The following is a 12,488-nucleotide window of genomic DNA, read 5'->3' as shown; positions in this document are numbered from 1 at the left end:
TAAAAAATGTTAACACCAAATGTTTTTTTATTTAATTTCAGCTTAGAATGTCTAAAAAAAAAAATTTGACTCAACTTGGGAATAACCTTTTAAGGCTGGGCACGAGCGTGCGCGCACCTGAAAAGTATGTTAAATTAGCCCATGATCACCCTGGAAGGCCCTGCCCCTTCCTTCATTGTTTGAGCATTGTTGTGTTTACCCGTGTTAGCCTTTGCAAATGGCCCCTTAGTGTTTTCCAGTTCCCAGTGTTCCTGTACCTGCTACCTGTCTCCTGTATCCCATGCTACCTTGTTCCTGTGATATTGAGAGTTGGAGTCGTGTTGTGCCATATACTACGCCTTCTGCGTTACACCGCGCCTGGAGTCTGCCTGCTGCCAAGGCCCCATCCGAGCCTACCATTGCTAATGTCCGAATTACCACAGGTACCCTTATTTGAACTATAGACATTGACTTGGTATCCTGTTGGCTAGCTGTTCTCCCACTATGGTGGTACGGCCCAGTGGGTCCACATACCCACAGATCGTGCAATTGCAAATGAAATTTAATGTCGATAAATGTAAAGTAATGCACCGAGTACGCATTAATAGTATTAATGCTTATAGATTAAATTAAATAAAACAGGGTATAACAAAACAAAAGAAGGACCAGGGTATTCTGGTTACAAATAAGCTAAGCAGCAGCACTCAATGTCAAGAAGCAGCTGCAAAAGCATAGGATTTTAGGGTGTATAAAAAGAGATCTAAAAACCTGTTATTCGAATGTAATATTACCCCTCTATAAATCCCTTGTAAGGCCACATCTTAAAAATGGGATTCAGTTTTGGGCTCAATATTGTAAAAAGGATATAGGAGAACTGGAGTGGTTCAAAGGTGGGCGACTAGATTAAATTGGATGGGAGGTGTCACTTACAATGAAAGGTTAGAGAAATTGGGTTTGTTGAGCTTGGAAAAATGATGCCTTAGAGGTGATCTTATTAATATATGTGTGGTCTATACAAACAAATGGCACATAAACTGTTCTTTCCAAGGACTCTACAAAGGTCCAGGGGACATTCCTCGCATGTGAAAGAAAGACGTTTCAGACATCAATATAGGAAAGGTTTCTTTACAGTTAGAGTAGTCAATCTATGGAATGCTCTACCCTACCGATAGTAATGGCAGATACTATGTCAGCATTAAAAAAAAAAAAGGCTAGATGATTATTTATTGACAAATGGCATAGAGGGTTATAATTAATCAGCAATGAATGACGTGTAATTTATTGAGAAAGGTTGGACTTGATGGACCTGTATCTTTTTTCAACCTATGTAACTATGTAACTATGCTTGACATTGAGTACTGCAGCCTAGCTTACTTGTAACCAGAATATTATCCCCAGTTTTTTGTTTTTTTCATTTAATGTACTGTATAAACATTAAGATACATTTAATGTATATACATTAAGATAATTCCTGCGGCCTCGGCTCATTGCTTTTATCAACATTAAAATCCACCTGCCATATTTTTTGCCCTTGCTGCCAGCTTAATCTAGGTTTTTCTGTAATGTTTTACAATCAAGCTGAGTTTGAATATCCTACGTGGTTTTGTATCGTCAGCAAAAACTGACACCTTCGGCTCTCTATTTACATGTTTTTATGAACTATGCTTATCTTGCACATTGCTATACATTTTTTTAACATGGGAGCCTAATGTGATGGATTCCACTGTTAGGCATCCGTCATTGGTATATGTTAAAAGTATACGTGGTGAAGCTCCGGTGACATAACTGACCATACTGTCTGGGGACTCCGGGCCTGGGGAAGCTCCGGACGTCACTATTCATATATGGAAAGCAACATCAGGAGCTACAACAGAGCCAAGTTTCCGCGCAGAGCGTATCTTTAAGCTTCCACTGCCCAGGGACTCTGGCCATGGGAAGCTCCTAAAACCACTGCCTTATACAGTGATGTCAGGAGCTTCCACAGTGATTTAACCCTAGGCAAAGTGCTAGCTAATGAATTAGACCAACTGCACTTAACTGTACGTGACAGTGACGGCTTTTTAGTCCGCGCCATCACCATCGGGTGTAAGCTGTATATTAACCCCTTAGATGCTGCAGTCAAAACATACCGCGACATCTAGGTGGTTTGTAATCGATCGGCACAACCGTGAGGCGATCACAGGGATGCCGATGATTGCTATGGCAACCGGAGGCCTAACATGGCCTCCTGTTCTGCCAAGTACAGAAGCCGTTGACAGCGCTAAGTCATTGCATTGCATAGGTAGTGCAATGTGTTAGAATACAGATTAGCAGTGCAGGTCTTAAAGTTCTCTAGTGGGACAAAAAAAAGTTTTAATAAAGTTAGAAAAATGTTGTACAAAAGTATAAAAATACGTTTCAAGTTAAAAAAAAATTAAAACATTAAAAAAAGTATACATTTTTCATTTTATTTATTTAAAATATCTTCAGCTCAGAGAAAAGGAAAAGAGAAAATACAATAAGAACCAATATACAAAATGTACATAACCCTCCCCCAAAATCCCCCCTCCCATCTCTGTGCATCATCAATGTATTGTCATTGTTAAGGTTGATTGTCATTAAATTATTTTTTATTATTATTTTACGTGCTTTTATTTATTTAAATATTATATTTAATTTATTTATTTTTTCACATGAAATAGTTTTTTTTATTAACATTTTTTTCATTTTTATGTGGGCTGACATTCACGGTATCTGTGTATGTGTCTCTTCACAACACATACACAGATGCTGTACGGCAGCCACAGAGCAAAGGAAAGTAGGGTCGGGAGCCGACCCTATCTCCTATGTGTTACGTCAATGGCCGGGAACATCAAGGGGTAAGTCAGAACGACGACTCTATTCTCGCCGTGCGCTCCCTCCAGGGAGACACCGGCACTCTCTTCCGGGTCCTCGGACTGTGTCCCGCGGGGCGTGCGCGCCCGCGCGTGCACGGCCTTAAAAGGCCAGTACGCGTCCAGCTGTCTAACATCAATTATCTGCCCACTGGTTCCTTGCCTGAACGTTGTTGTATACCCTAGTTTGTCTTGCTAAAGGTCTCCCAGTGTTTTCCAGTTCTCAGTGTTACCCGTTCCTGCTGCCTGTACCCTGTATCCCGTGCTATCGTTACCGGCTGTGAAAGTCAAGTCATGTCTTCCCGCTGCATCTGCGGAGTTACCTGCTGTGAAAGTCAAGCCGTGTCTTCCTGCTGCACCCGTGGCGTCACCTGCTGTGACAGTCAAGTCGTGTTCCTGCCTCTGTCTACATTGCCTCAGGTACCCGTTCAGAACTATAGACATTGTTTTGTACCTTGTTGGCCAGCTGCTACCCCGCTACGCAGTACGGCCCAGTTTGTCCTCACCCCGCGCCGTGACACTATGCTTCTGCCGGTCTAACTCTGAAGATGTTGCGTGTGGGTGGATGCGCGGGTGTGTGTATGGGGGGTTGCGTGTGTGAATGGGAAGTTGCATGGGGGGTGCGGGTGTGTGTGGGGGGTGTGTGAGTATGTGGTGGGGTTGTATGTGGGGGTGGAGGGGTGCGTGGGGGGTGCATGTGTGGGTGGGGAGTTTTGGGGGGAATTTTGCGGAGCATCTGCATGTGTGGGCGTGTGCATGTGTGTGGGGGTGCGTATGTGGGTGTGGGGGGTTTTGTGGAGCGTCTGCATGCATGGCTGGTGTGGGTGGTTTGCCGAGCGGCTGCATGTGTGGGGGAAGTTTGTGTGGGGGAGCTTCATGATGCACCAGAATTATTAATAACTATTAATATTCCTGGCGCATCTCTAGGTCCCTTGCACCACAATAGAAACTACAGTTCATTGACCGCTAGTTTCTATTGCAGAGCAAGGGAGAAGACAAAAGTCTGTTGTAGGTGAGTATAATATTTTTTATTTTTCATACTACTAACGTTATTTTATTTTTTTTGTCTTGCAGATTCTGCTGGACATATTGGACTACGTCATAGATTCATTGGACTACGTCGTAGATTCGGTGGACTACTGTGATGATCTACTTCTCTATTTATTTATTTTTTAAATTAATAAATAATTTATAAAAACGACGTTTCATATTCAGACAGATACATTAAAGCAGCAGCAGGCTAGCATTACCAGGGTGGGAAGGGCCACCATTTTTGGCCCTTCCCAGCCTCATAATACCAGTCTGCGACCCCCCCCCCCCCCGGTGTCCGTCCATCACTCCAGATGGTCGGTTACTGTATTGTACTCGACTCTTTCCGGTACCCCTGGTGGCGGTGGGTACTGGGGTAATAATGGGGGTTACTGCCAGGGGCATCGCTAGCACCGAGCTTTCGGGGCCCAAGCCTTGGATCTTTGGCCCGATGCCCCAGATCCCCGGACGACTAAAACATTCAGTAGTGAAGCTATAGGGGTCGCAGCGCCGCATCTATAAACAGTTACTATAGTAACTGGGGCCGATGTAAAAAAATACACTGGCCCCTATTACTGTAGTAATGACACTATACCTACCCTCCTACTTCCAGAGCACAGCGGAAGACCCGATGTCATCCATACGTCACGACGCGGGATGGTGTCAGGACATCCGCTGCATCCACAGCCGAAGAGGAGGGTAAGTGTAACATTACTGTCTGCTGGGGTCCTATATCTAAGCCTACCTTGTGATAGGCTTAGATACAGGGTCTAACAGATAGTATTACACATGGACCCTGTATCTAAGCCTATCACATGGTAGGCTTAGATGCATGGGCCTATGTGCGATCCTGTCTGATGGACCCTGTATCTAAGCCTACCACATAGTAAGCTTAGATACAGGGCCCCAGCAGACAGTAATCTTATACAGTATAAGATTACTGTCTGCTGGGGCCCTGTATCTAAATCTACCTTGTGGTAGGCTTAGATACAGGGTCTAACAAACAGTATCACACATGGCCATGTATAATACTGTCTGATGGGCCCTGTAACTAAGCGTACCACATAATAGGCTTAGATATAGGGCCCCAGTAGACTGTAATCTTATACTGTATAAGATTGTCATCTAAGTAGTCCTCGAATCCGAAGTAGTCCAACATCCGAAACTGTAAAAAAAAAACTGTAAAAAAACACAAATTAGTAACACATAAAAAAGCAAAGGTTACCTTTCCTGGTCCATCGCTGGAGCCGCAATGTCAGCGAGCTGGTCCCTATATCTAAGCCTATCATATGTGTTAAAGTCTGCTGAGCCACTGTACCTAATCCTATCTATATCTATAGGGTCAGAGTGCTACAGACATGCTGTCTCATATATATATATATATATATATATATATATATAAACTACCGTTCAAAAGTTTGTGTTTTCCATGAAAACTCACACTTATATTTATCAAATGAGTTGCAAAATGACTAGAAAATATAGTCAAGACATTGACAAGGTTAGAAATAATGATTTTTATTTGAAATAATAATTTTCTCCTTCAAACTTTGCTTTCGTCAAAGAATGCTCCATTTGCAGCAATTACAGCATTGCAGACCTTTGGCATTCTAGCTGTTAATTTGCTGAGGTAATCGGGAGAAATTTCACTCCATGCTTCCAGAAGCCCCTCCCACAAGTTGGATTGGCTTGATGGGCACTTCTTGCGTACCATACGGTCAAGCTGCTCCCACAACAGCTCTATGGGGTTGAGATCTGGTGACTGCGCTGGCCACTCCATTACAGATAGAATACCAGCTGCCTGCTTCTTCCCTAAATAGTTCTTGCATAATTTGGAGGTGTGCTTTGGGTCATTGTCTTGTTGTAGGATGAAATTAGCTCCAATCAAGCGCTGTCCACAGGGTATGGAATGGCGTTGCAAAATGGAGTGATAGCCTTCTTTATTCAAAATCCCTTTTACCTTGTACAAATCTCCCACTTTACCAGCACCATAGCAACCCCAGACCATCACATTAACTCCACCATGCTTGACAGATGGCGTCAGGCACTCTTCCAGCATATTTTCAGTTGTTCTGCGTCTCACAAATGTTCTTCTGTGTGATCCAAACACCTCAAACTTCGATTCGTCTGTCCATACCACTTTTTCCAATCTTCCTCTGTCCAATGTCTGTGTGCTTTTGCCCATATTAATCTTTTCCTTTTATTAGCCAGTCTCAGATATGGCTTTTTCTTTGCCACTCCGCCCTGAAGGCCAGCATCCCGGAGTCGCCTCTTCACTGTAGACGTTGACATTGGTGTTTAGCGTGTACTATTTAATGAAGCTGCCAGTTGAGGACCTGTGAGGCGTCTATTTCTGAAACTAATGACTCTAATGTACTTGTCTTGTTGCTCAGTTGTGCAGCGGGGCCTCCCACTTCTCTTTCTACTCTGGTTAGAGCCTGTGTGTGCTGTCCTCTGAAGGGAATAGTACACACCGTTGTAGGAAATCTTCAGTTTCTTGGCAATTTCTCGCATGGAATAGTCCTAATTTCTAAGAACAAGAATAGACTGTCGAGTTTCACATGAAAGCTCTCTTTTTCTAGCCATTTTGAGCGTTTAATCGAACCCACAAATGTAATGCTCCAGATTCTCAACTAGCTCAAAGGAAGGTCCGTTTTATAGCTCCTCTAAACAGCAAAACTGTTTACAGCGGTGCTAACATAATTGCACAAGGGTTTTCAAGTGTTTTCTAATCATCCATTAGCCTTCTAACACAGTTAGCAAACACAATGTACCATTAGAACACTGGAGTGATGGTTGCTGGAAATGGGCCACTATACACCTATGTAGATATTGCATTAAAAACCAGACGTTTGCAGCTAGAATAGTCATTTAGCACATTAACAATGTATAGAGTGTATTTCTGATTAATTTAATGTTATCTTCATTGAAAAAAAACTGTGCTTTTCTTGCAAAAATAAGGAAATTTCTAAGTGACCCTAAACTTTTGAACGGTAGTGTACGTCTGATATGATTTTCATCACCCTTGAACAGAAGTATATTGGATATACAAATTGAATACACTTGTACCTAACAGCCTCAATGAGATCACAGAGAACGTACTGGACCCGGACACAATTTAGCCCGGTCCACCTGCATAGGCTCCTCTGGTGGGACGACTGAAGAGGACAGTAGGGATTTCTGGAATGTAGAAGCCAGCCTAGGAAATCCTCTCTCCCGGTGAGCCTCTTGGGAACGCTCCCGGATCCTCATGTCAACCCGGGTGGCTAGTAGTTCGTCCAGGGTAGGTGGCAGATTGTGAGCGGAAAGCTCATCTTTAGGCCGGATTCACACGAGCGTGTGCGTTTTGCGCGTGCAAAAGGTCCATAACAGCTCCGTGTCTCAGCAGCGTATGAAGCGTGGCTGCGTGATTTTCACGCAGCCACCATCATTATGACACTCTGTTTGTATGTTTGTAAACAGAAAAGCACGTGGTGCTTTTCTGTTTTCATTCATAGTTTTGACTGCTGTTGCGCGAATCACGCGCGTCACACGGAAGTGACTTCAATGGGTGCGTGATTCGCGAAAAACGCACAAATATAGGACATGTCGTGAGTTTTAAAATCACAGACAGTCTGAACGGCCCCATTGACTAACATAGGTCCGTGCGAGGCGCGTGAAAATCACTCGCATTGCACGGACGTATTATACGTTCGTCTGAATAAGCCCTTAATCTAAGAAGACAGTCCCTGCCAGAATGTAGCCACCCAGGCCTCATTGTTCCAGGTTAGTTCTGCAGCCAGGGTACAGAACTGAATGGCCTACTCGCCCACGGAGACGTCTCCCTGGTGTAAGGTCAGCAGGGATGCAGCAGCAAAAGAAACTCTCCCAGGTTCTTCAAATATAGAAAGGAAAGTCCGTAAAAGTCACGAGTCTCTGGTTCCTGATGTTTCCAAAGGGGATTTGCCCATGCCAGGGCTTTGCCAGTAAGGAGAGAGATTATGAAGGCGATCCTTGCATCATCAGAGGGAGAAGTCATGGCATGTAGTCTGAAGTGGATCTGGCACTGGTTCAGAAATCCCCTGCAGGACCATGTGTCTCCATCATAGTGAGGAGGTAGTGACAGGAAGCATCAGGGGTCGGCACTGGTACTGACAGGAGGTGTAGCAGGAGGAACAGCAGGAATAGGTGACGACTGTGGCTTGTACAAACAGTCGATGTGCAATGGCGTTCACCGCCAGTAGGAGTTGGTCTTGCCGTGACTGAAGGTCTTGCATCTTTGCCTGCATGGCTTGTGCCGTAGTCAAGGTCTCGGGTTGACCAGCGGGGTCCAGGGCCTGAGCGTACTGTCACGGTCTGTGGGTATGGTGGACCTACTAGGCCGCACCGCCATAGTGGGGAGGCAGCTGGCCAAACAACAGAGCACCAAATCAAAACAAAGTCCAGCACAAGGGTACCTAAATAGTCCAGACAGTGGCAGAGGCTTTAGCATGGATGGAGGTGGGTGCAGCAGGTAAAGCCAGACGTGGCGGATGACAACAGGCGCAGTAGGTTGCGCCAGACGTGGCCGATGACAACAGGAGCAGCAGGACACGATTCCAATCACTAACAGGCTCAGGAACAATAACACAGCACTGGATACAGGATACAGGGCACTGAAACACTGGGAACAGGGTAAACACTAAGGGACCATTTGCAAAGACTAACATTGGAATTACTAACAACGCTTAGGAAAGGAGGGAAGAGGCAGGGCCCTACTTATAGTCCAGGGTGATCTGGAAGTAATTAGTCAATTCTTAGTCTGTGTGCACGCTAGCCCTTTAATTCCGGGAATGAGCTCATGTGCGCACCCTAGTGGTCACTGCAGGACTGGACGGCCGCATGTGCTGGCATCCTTGGGGAGGAAGACATCGGCAGGATGAAAGGGGTCTGCGGTCTGCGACCGCGGCTGTTAAACTGGTATAGTGCCAAGGGACTTGCGCAGGGCAAGTGTGGTGCCTATTTTCAAAAAGGGCTCTAGGTCTTCCCCGGGTAATTAAAGACTAGTTAGCTTAACATCAAACGTTAGAAAAATGTTTGAGGGGCTATTGAGGGACTATATACAGGAGTATGTGTCAAAACATAGTAATACAAGTGACAGCCAGAACGGTTTTACTAAGGACAGAAGTTGTTAAACCAACCTGATTTGTTTTTATGAAAAGGTGAGCAGAAGCCTAGACAGAGGGGCCGCTGTGGATATAGTGTTTTTGGACTTTGCAAAGGCATTTGACAATGACCCTCATAGACGTCTAATGGGTAAATTAAGGACTATAGGTTTAGAAAGTATAGTTTGTAATTGGATTGACAATTGGCTCAAGGACCTTATCCAGAGAGTTGTGGTAAATGATTCCTACTATGAATGGTCCCCAGTTATAAGTGGTGTACCCCAGGGTTCCGTGCTGGGACCACTATTATTCAACTTATTTATTAATCATATAGAGGATGGGATTAATACCACTATTTCTATTTTTGCAGATGACACCAAGCTATGTAGTATTGTTCAGTCTATAAGATGTTCGTAAATTGCAAGCTGATTTGATGCACGATGCATTGAAACTTCGATACTATTTCGATGCTGTGCACCCTGAAATGGTTCAATACAGTTATTTCATGTATTTCGATACTAAGCTCTGCGGCACAGGGAATCCCTGTGACACTTCACTGTGACGCGATTGAGGGACATTCCATATATGGGCAGATAGCCCAGGGTCCATTGAAGGACCCCTGGGCTGTCTGACCATATTTCCTGTTGTTGGAGCATACTTAGGTATGTCTTAACAACAGCCTGTGTACTATCCGTATATAGATATATGCACGTACATTAAAGTTTAAAAATAAAAAAGTAAAAACATAAAGTAATGTTCAATAAAAAAAATACACATACACATTTTTTTTACAATAAACATTAAATTAAGTCTCAATACATATAATATACACATAACCTCCTGCACAACTATTTTTTTCATCATTTATGATGTGTACGCTATAAAAAATAAAATAAAAACTTCTTTCACTTATTAATGTAAAGCCCGAGGTGTGATGAATTTAACTTCCATGTGCCTCACATTAATACTAATTAACCCCATCATGTACCTTACACATTAACCCAATGTTGTCCATTATGACTGAGAAACATGATGGGGTTAATTACTATTAATGTGAGGCACATTCAAAATTCATCACACCACGTGCCTCACATCAGAAAATAAAAGAACTTATTATTTTTTTATTACTGTTGGCAAAGTATCGTTTTGGTATAAAAAAATCGCAATACTACAGAAAGTATCGGTATCGAAGTCCAAATTCTGTTATCGTGACAACCCTAATTTGGACACACTAAGGGCATGTTCAGACGTGGCGGAATTCTGCAGACACTGTTGGCATCAATACCGCACATAATCCGTGTTGCAGATTCCGTTGCGGATTTGGTTAAAATGTTAAGTAAAATGCTGCGGATTTGTCATTGCGGATTCAGGTGCAGATCACACCCTGCTCTCTTTCACACATTCCATCCCAGTCTTGGTATAGACCTCGACACACATAGGTCCAGCCAGAATGATGAAAAATCCTGTTTCTGAAAGCAATCCACAACGCAACACACATTACATCTGCGGATTTCATTGCGTAATTCCACAGCAATTCTGCCACGTCTGAACGTGTCCTAAGTGTTTGGGCATCCACTTGGCAAATGAGGTTTAACCCCTTCCCTCTTTGACCACTTTTGACCTTCCTGACAGAGCCTCATTTTTCAAATCTGACATGTTTCACTTTATGTGGTAATAACTTCAGAATGTTTTAACCTATCCAAGCGATTCTGAAATTGTTTTCTCGTGACACATTGGACTTTATGTTACTGGCAAAATTTGCTTGATACATTCAGCATTTAATTGTGAAAAACACCAAGCTTTAGCGCAAATTTTTTCATTTTCTCAAAAAATAAAAGAGAAAAAGAACCCCAACATTTGTAAAGCAATTTCTCCCAAGTACGGCAATACCCCATATGTGGTCATAAACTAATTTTTGGGCACACGGCAGGGCTCAGAAGGGAAGGAGTACCATTTGGCTTTCGGAGTACAGATTTTGCTGGATTGGTTTCTGGACGCTATGTCGCATTTGCAAAAACCCTGTGGGACCAAAACAGTGGAAACTCCCCAGAAGTGACCCCATTCTGGAAACTACACCCCTCAAGGTATTCACAAAGGGGTGTAGTGAGCATGTTAACCCTGCAGGTGTTTTGCATTAATTAGTGTGCACTCGATATTGCAGAGTGAAAATGGGATTTTTCAATAGATATGCCAATATGTGGTGCCCAGCTTGTGCCACCATAACAAGACCGCTCTCTAAATATTATGCTGTGTTTCACTGTTTTAGAATCACCCTACATGGGGCACTAATCTTTTGCCTGGACATTCGACAGGGCTCAGGAGTGAAAGAGTACCATGCGAAATTGAGGCCTAATTTGGCGACATATAAAGTATTGGTTCACAATTGCAGAGGCTCTGATGTGAAGTAATAAAAGAAACCCCCGGGGAAGTGACCCCATTTTATAAACTACACCCCTCAAGGCATTTATTAAGGGGTGTAGTGAGCATTTTCACCTCACAGCTCTTTTCCATAAATGAATGAACTGCGGATGGTGCAAAGTAAAAATTTTAATTTTTCCCCAGATATGCCAATTCAGTGGCAAGTATGTCGTGCCCAGCTTATGACATTGGAAACGCAACACCCGAAAATTGTTAAAAGGGTTCTCCCGGGTATGGCGGTACCATATATGTAGAAGTAGACTGCTATTTGGGCACACTGTAGGGCTCAGATGGGTGGGAGCGCCATTTGGCTTTTGAAGCATAGATTTTGCTTAGTAGTAGTTTTGTTTGAGTATTACTGGTATTTCAGTTTATAATGTGGGGGCATATGTAAGCTGGGCAGAGTATACCAGGGGTATTGTCAAGTGGTATAATAATGGGGTAAACAATAAAATAATCCATAGATGTGTGTTATGCAGTGAAGCAATCATTTCTGCACAGGCCGGTGTCGCACTGATAAATGGTGTCTTTACTTATCCCCCTTTTGGTCCGCACTCCGCACCTTTGCAGTTTGGGGAATTTTGCTGGGAAAGTGTTGTCCTGGTATAATACGGGCACCCTCGCTTCTAGCAGATATGTTTGGGCCCTACCCTTCCTGGTTCCCTAATTTTAGGGCCCTGATAAATCGCCTCTTGAAACAGACGAAATGTTCCCCTCTGATCTACACAACTGCATATTTTTATTTCCTGACTTATTGGAGCCTTAACTAATTTTTTTTTTTCATAGACGTAGTGGTATGAGGGCTGTTTGTTTGCGGGACGAGCTGTAGTTATTATTGGTACCATTTTGGGGTACATGCAATTTTTTTTATCACTTTTTATCTTATTTTTTGAGCGGAAAGGTGACCAAACAACAGCAATTCTGGCATTGTTTTTTCATACAGCGTTCACCATGCGTTATAAACGACATGTTAACTTTATTCTGCGGGTCCGTATGATTCCGGCGATACCTAATTTATAGCACTCTTTTATGTTTTACAACTTTTTGCACAATAAAATTACTTTTG

The sequence above is a fragment of the Rhinoderma darwinii genome, chromosome 8 (genome assembly GCF_050947455.1).
Source record: "Rhinoderma darwinii isolate aRhiDar2 chromosome 8, aRhiDar2.hap1, whole genome shotgun sequence".
NCBI classification, from domain to species: domain Eukaryota; kingdom Metazoa; phylum Chordata; class Amphibia; order Anura; family Rhinodermatidae; genus Rhinoderma; species Rhinoderma darwinii.
Note: the sequence above shows the minus strand (reverse complement) of the source record.